The following is a 7218-nucleotide window of genomic DNA, read 5'->3' as shown; positions in this document are numbered from 1 at the left end:
TGCAGTGTGACTCCTGCCTCCTCCAGCTCACAGTCCGTGTGTGTGTGTGTGTGTGTGTGTGTGTGTGTGGGTGTGTGTGTGTGTGTGTGTGTGTGTGTGTGTGTGTGTGTGTGTGTGTGTGTGTGTGTGTGTGTGTACTCAGCTAATTGTGCTTGCGGGGGTTGAGCTCTGGCACTTTGGTCCCGCCTCTCAACCGTCAATCAACAGGGGTACAGGTTCCTGAGCCTATTGGGCTCTAGCATATCTACAGCATGTAGATACCACTATCTACAGCATGTGTGTGTGTGTGTGTGTGTGTGTACTCACCTTACTGTGTTCACAAGGTAGAGCATTTACTCTTGCTCTTAAGCCCCACCTATCGACCATCATCAGTTCAATGCAGTGAGTCAATCCCCTCGTTTCTCCTATAATATTTAAAGCTCTGAATCGAATTGTCTCGACAATTAACCCCATCACTCCATTTCTCACATTTAAGATCCTGAGACTTCAAAAGTTTCTTCTGGCGTCTCTGTGCCTCCGGGATGTTTCAAGTCTCCAATTATACCGTCTCGTTGGGCTCTACATTATTTTAAACATTGATTCAATATATATAAACTTTCAATCCCATACCTATCATGTATGTCGTTATCATATGTACCCTATTTATCTTTCCTTTCAGTGTAACCACAGTGTGCACTAATGGTGTATTCACTTTATCACTAGTGGTATAAACACAAATTGTCTCCAGTGGTATACTCACAGATTTTCACTAGTGGTACACTCACAGTTTATAACTATTGGAGTACTCACAGTTTATAACTATTGGAGTACTCACAGTTTATATCTATTGAAGTACTCACAGTTTATAACTATTGGAGTACTCACAGTTTATAACTATTGGAGTACTCACCGTTTATAACTATTGGAGTACTCACCGTTTATAACTATTGGAGTACTCACCGTTTATAACTATTGGAGTACTCACAGTTTATAAAATGTGAACCACTAACAGTCTCACAATAGTGTTGAACAGAAAAATTACCAATAGGGATGGACACGCACATTAATCACTACTCGCGTACAAACAGTTTACCACTGGTGAAGTGATCAGAGTTAACCACCAGCACTCACAGTTTGTCATTAGTGGTGCAAATCACAGTTTATCACTTGTGGTGTACTGACTGTTTATTACTAGTGGTGTACTGACTGTTTATTACTAGTGGTGTACTGACTGTTTATCACTAGTGGTGTACTGACTGTTTATCACTTGTGGTGTACTGACTGTTTATTACTAGTGGTGTACTGACTGTTTATCACTAGTGGTGTACTGACTGTTTATCACTTGTGGTGTACTGACTGTTTATTACTAGTGGTGTACTGACTGTTTATCACTAGTGGTGTACTGACTGTTTATCACTTGTGGTGTACTGACTGTTTATACTAGTAGTGTACTGACTGTTTATCACTAGTGGTGTACTGACTGTTTATCACTAGTGGTGTACTGACTGTTTATCACTTGTGGTGTACTGACTATTTATACTAGTGGTGTACTGACTGTTTATCACTAGTGGTGTACTGACTGTTTATCACTTGTGGTGTACTGACTGTTTATCACTAGTGGTGTACTGACTGTTTATCACTAGTGGTGTACTGACTGTTTATACTAGTGGTGTACTGACTGTTTATCTATAGTGGTGTACTGACTGTTTATACTAGTGGTGTACTGACTGTTTATCACTAGTGGTGTACTGACTGTTTATCACTAGAGGTGTACTGACTGTTTATCACTAGAGGTGTACTGACTGTTTATCACTAGTGGTGTACTGACTGTTTATCACTTGTGGTGTACTGACTGTTTATCACTAGAGGTGTACTGACTGTTTATCACTAGTGGTGTACTGACTGTTTATCACTAGAGGTGTACTGACTGTTTATCACTAGAGGTGTACTGACTGTTTATCACTAGTGGTGTACTGACTGTTTATCACTTGTGGTGTACTGACTGTTTATCACTAGAGGTGTACTGACTGTTTATCACTAGTGGTGTACTGACTGTTTATCACTAGAGGTGTACTGACTGTTTATTACTAGTGGTGCACTGACTGTTTATCACTAGTGGTGTATTGACTGTTTATCACTAGTGGTGCACTGACTGTTTACTAGTGGTGTACTGACTGTTTATCACTAGTGGTGTACTGACTGTTTATCACTAGTGGTGTACTGACTGTTTATCACTAGTGGTGTACTGACTGTTTATCACTAGTGGTGTACTGACTGTTTATCACTAGTGGTGTACTGACTGTTTATCACTAGTGGTGTACTGACTGTTTATCACTAGTGGTGTACTGACTGTTTATTACTAGTGGTGTACTGACTGTTTATCACTAGTGGTGTACTGACTGTTTATCACTAGAGGTGTACTGACTGTTTATCACTAGAGGTGTACTGACTGTTTATCACTAGTGGTGTACTGACTGTTTATCACTTGTGGTGTACTGACTGTTTATCACTAGAGGTGTACTGACTGTTTATCACTAGTGGTGTACTGACTGTTTATCACTAGAGGTGTACTGACTATTTATCACTAGAGGTGTACTGACTGTTTATCACTAGTGGTGTACTGACTGTTTATCACTTGTGGTGTACTGACTGTTTATCACTAGAGGTGTACTGACTGTTTATCACTAGTGGTGTACTGACTGTTTATCACTAGAGGTGTACTGACTGTTTATTACTAGTGGTGCACTGACTGTTTATCACTAGTGGTGTATTAACTGTTTATCACTAGTGGTGCACTGACTGTTTACTAGTGGTGTACTGACTGTTTATCACTAGTGGTGTACTGACTGTTTATCACTAGTGGTGTACTGACTGTTTATCACTAGTGGTGTATTAACTGTTTATCACTAGTGGTGCACTGACTGTTTACTAGTGGTGTACTGACTGTTTATCACTAGTGGTGTATTAACTGTTTATCACTAGTGGTGTACTGACTGTTTATCACTAGTGGTGTACTGACTGTTTATCACTAGTGGTGTACTGACTGTTTATTACTAGTGGTGCACTGACTGTTTACTAGTGGTGTACTGACTGTTTATCACTAGTGGTGTACTGACCGTTTATCACTAGTGGTGTACTGACTGTTTATCACTAGAGGTGTACTGTCCGTTTATCACTAGAGGTGTACTGACCGTTTATCACTATTGATGTATTGACCGTTTATCACTATTGATGTATTGACCGTTTATCACTATTGATGTATTGACCGTTTATCACTATTGATGTATTGACCGTTTATCACTAGTGATGTATTGACCGTTTATCACTAGTGATGTATTGACCATTTATCACTAGTGATGTATTGACCGTTTATCACTAGTTGTGTATTGACCGTTTATCACTAGTGATGTATTAACCATTTATCACTAGTGATGTACTGACCGTTTATCACTAGTGATGTATTGACCATTTATCACTAGTGATGTATTGACCGTTTATCACTAGTGGTGTATTGACCGTTTATCACTAGTGATGTATTGACCGTTTATCACTAGTGATGTATTGACCGTTTATCACTAGTGATGTATTGACCGTTTATCACTAATGGTGTATTGACCGTTTATCACTAGTGATGTATTGACCGTTTATCACTAATGGTGTATTGACCGTTTATCACTAGTGATGTATTGACCGTTTATCACTAGTGATGTATTGACCGTTTATCACTAGTGATGTATTGACCGTTTATCACTAGTGATGTATTGACCGTTTATCACTAGTGGTGTATTGACCGTTTATCACTAGTGGTGTATTGACCGTTTATCACTAGTGGTGTTCATATATTGTCACTTTTATTTTATTTTTTGCAGGTATATTCCTGCGAGGGCACTAAGCCTCTGGTAGGCCTGCTAAGTATTACTTGCTTCTCGTTTCTGTCTTACTTATGTGGCGGAGGAGAATTTTTTACTTGAAAGTTCACTTTAATTTGATTATGTCGAATGTGTTTACCAATTTCATCTGCTCTGTTAAATCTGAGTTGATATCTTATTTTGTTCGTAACTCTACAGCATGTTAGATAATGTTCCAGTGGTCTGTCGGGCTTTTCTGCTCAGTATTGTGATGTCCTGTCATCTTCTGGAACCTGAAAGCCTATTGCAGATGCACATGGCTATCTAGCCCTGATGCGATGAAAATGCACTTTAGTTTTTCTTTTGTTCTTGTCCATCAAAATTAGTGGCTCGTAATTGATAGGAACAACTAGCTACAAGCCGCAGATCCTGATGTTACTGCTGCTGTGTTAAGGTCATTGTACATCTTTTGCATTGCTCTATCTCTAAATATTTCATTAATCTGTGCTACACTCTTTGGTGTGGAAATGTTTACAATTCTGCTCTTAGTTTATCACGTAGGGGCCTGACAGCTGAGTAACAGTGACGTTTGAGTGTTTGCATTAATGCTATGACATTTGGGGTCAGATGGATGTTGTCACGTATGTGTTCGTGTTGCAAGTTTTCTGTGTCGGTTCTCGAATCTGTATGTATGATAACATGTTGTCGGTGTTCAGCAAGAACATATTCGAAAACCTTATTAATGGCTAGCATCTCAGTTTGTAAAGTTGAACACCTGTTTGAGAGTCTCCAACTAACTACTGAATTTCCTGCCTTAACAGCAGCTCCATATTCATGCTTCTGCCGTTCTAGTGATCCATCTGAGAAATATGTGAAGCTGTCAGATACTAAGTTTGCTTCTATATTCATCTGTGTAATGATACATAGCAGATGAGGATTAATCTGTTTTTTTTTCTTCAAGAGCCTTTATCTTTAAGTCTGCTGGCAGCGATTCCCAAGGGGTTAACATAACGAAGAATGCGAGTATGTCGTCGACACCCCTCTCAGTGACTGCATTTGTGATCTGGAATGTATTGGTACTGTTTATTGCACAATCAGCCCACCTTTTACTATTGGAAGCTCTTCCTTTCCGAGTTTGTGCACCAGTGATTATATCTTTAAGTGAACTGTTTCTTGATCTAATCAATATCTTGGTCAGCATACATGCAGCAATCACTTTTACCCTTATTTCAACCGATATTTGTTTGGTTTCCAGTCTTACACTAAATTTTTTAATCCATCTGGGAGCTCCTGTTATGACTCGCATTGCATCATTTTAAATAACCTCAACGTTTTCCCACTAGTCAGGAGAAAGAGTGAGTAAGGGAAGTGCTGCATAATCAACTAGGAAATGAACAGCGTGTATGTAAAACACTAGGAGTAAAATTTCTTAACACTAGGAGTAAAATGTCTTAACACTAGGAATAATATTTCTTAACACTAGGTGTAAAACTTCTTAACACTAGAAGTAAAACTTCTTAACAATAGGAGCAAAACTTCTTAACACTAGGAGTAAAACTTCTTAACACTAGGAGTAAAAGTTCCTAATACTCCGCTTCTAGACGGGGCCCTGTGATTGCTCTCATTATATTCAGTCGCGATTTTGCTTTCTACTTCAGATATTGAATTTACTTGTTGAATTTCATTTTAAAATAAATCCGCACTCCAAGATATTTATATTGTGTAACCCACTGAAGGTTAATGTGTATGTGGCTTTCCCTAATGTTGCCACCTTGTCTCATTGTCTTATATTTCTGTGCAGATATTTTTAGCCCTAAAATGCTGCATTGAGATGTTACTTTATTTAACGCCACTTGAACTTTATTCAAATGTGAAGGACCTGTGATGACTAATGTTAAATCATCAGCATTCTAGCAATTTAACCTTTTCTGCAAATATCATATTAACGAGGTTTTTCATTAGGATGTTAGAAAAGGCTAAAGACTTCTCTTTGTGGAGTCCCATGTTCATGCACCTGATCGTGTGACACGACTTTGCAGCTTTACTCTGGCATCCCTGTGATGAAGGTAATCATGAATCCAGGCTAGCAGGTTTCCCTTGACACCATTTTTGATTAAGGTGTGTAAAATTGCTTGCGGTCTTTGAAGTTCAGCTTTACCGTCTCCACTGGACGCTCCACCGTTGGGCCTGACGGTAGAACGACGGTCTCGTTTCATGCAGGTCGGCGTTCAATCCGAGACCGTCTAAGTGGTTGGGCACCATTCCTTTCCTCCATCCCATCCTGACCCCTTCCATGTGCAATACAGTTGTATTGGCTTGGCTCTTACCCTTGATAATTCCCTTCCCTTCCCCTTGGAAGTTTGAAAAAAAATTCTAGATCAAGAGAGATCACTATCGAGGGACCTGAGTTAACTGTTCCTAGTAATGTTGCTATGCAGATGGCAGTACCGACTCCTCTAATGAAGTTAAACATCTGCTTATGCAGATCTCCAGTCTTCCACAGTAGCCTATTGAAGACCATCCGTTTTGCAATTTTACAGTGTTTAATTGGATGCCTCAGGCTCCACACTCTGCATCTCTCCTGTCTGATACAGAGTGTTTGATGGTGGCCGTATTCCCCACGTCTGAAGCAGAGAACAGATTCCGTATATTCCCAACTTCCATAATTGAATATACATTCAATCATGGTTTGATTGGATAATGACTAACCAAATAGACCAATCTTCAAGTAGTAGACTAGTTAGATACTGGTACCTTCCCTGTATATCTTTTTTTAGTATTAGTGCCTGCAGAATCGAGCTATTAGCTCTTGAACTCCGCTTCTCTAACCGATTTAGTTTTTCCTATATTATGTCTACTATATTTATATTTCTCTAACATATGCAAACACACACACAACCCCAGGAGCAGCCCGTAGCAGCCGTCTAAATTCCAATTACCTATTTACTACTAGGTGACCAGGACATGGTTTCTGGGCTCTTCCTCAGCATTTCAGCAAACGTGGCACTCATTGTAGGGGGTCCCTGCCATTGCTACATCCCCTGGTACCTGGGAGTTGACTTGGGCCAGAGACCGAGGAGGGCATTTTTTAGGTTTTTATCTCCTCTTGCGATGCACTTATTCTCATCTGCAGGTAACATATAGTTTCCCTCATGTCTTTTAATTCCCAAATGATTTCCTTCCATACACGAGCAGTAATCTCCAAGTATGACTCTGACTCGCCCTATTCCTCTCCTCCCCATGGGTGCTGTTTTCCTACCATCTTGCTTGATCCTTTTTTGTTCTGAAGTATTAGTGTTAGTCTACAAGGATCAAATTGTGGGATTTGGCTGTGTGAGAGAAAGAGAGAGAGAGAGGGCGGGCAAGAAAGGAGGGAAGCGTGGTGTGAGGC

Source organism: Procambarus clarkii, chromosome 6 (genome assembly GCF_040958095.1).
Source record: "Procambarus clarkii isolate CNS0578487 chromosome 6, FALCON_Pclarkii_2.0, whole genome shotgun sequence".
Lineage (NCBI taxonomy): Eukaryota > Metazoa > Arthropoda > Malacostraca > Decapoda > Cambaridae > Procambarus > Procambarus clarkii.
The sequence above is the reverse complement of the archived record's forward strand: the minus strand, read 5'-3'. Positions refer to the sequence as shown.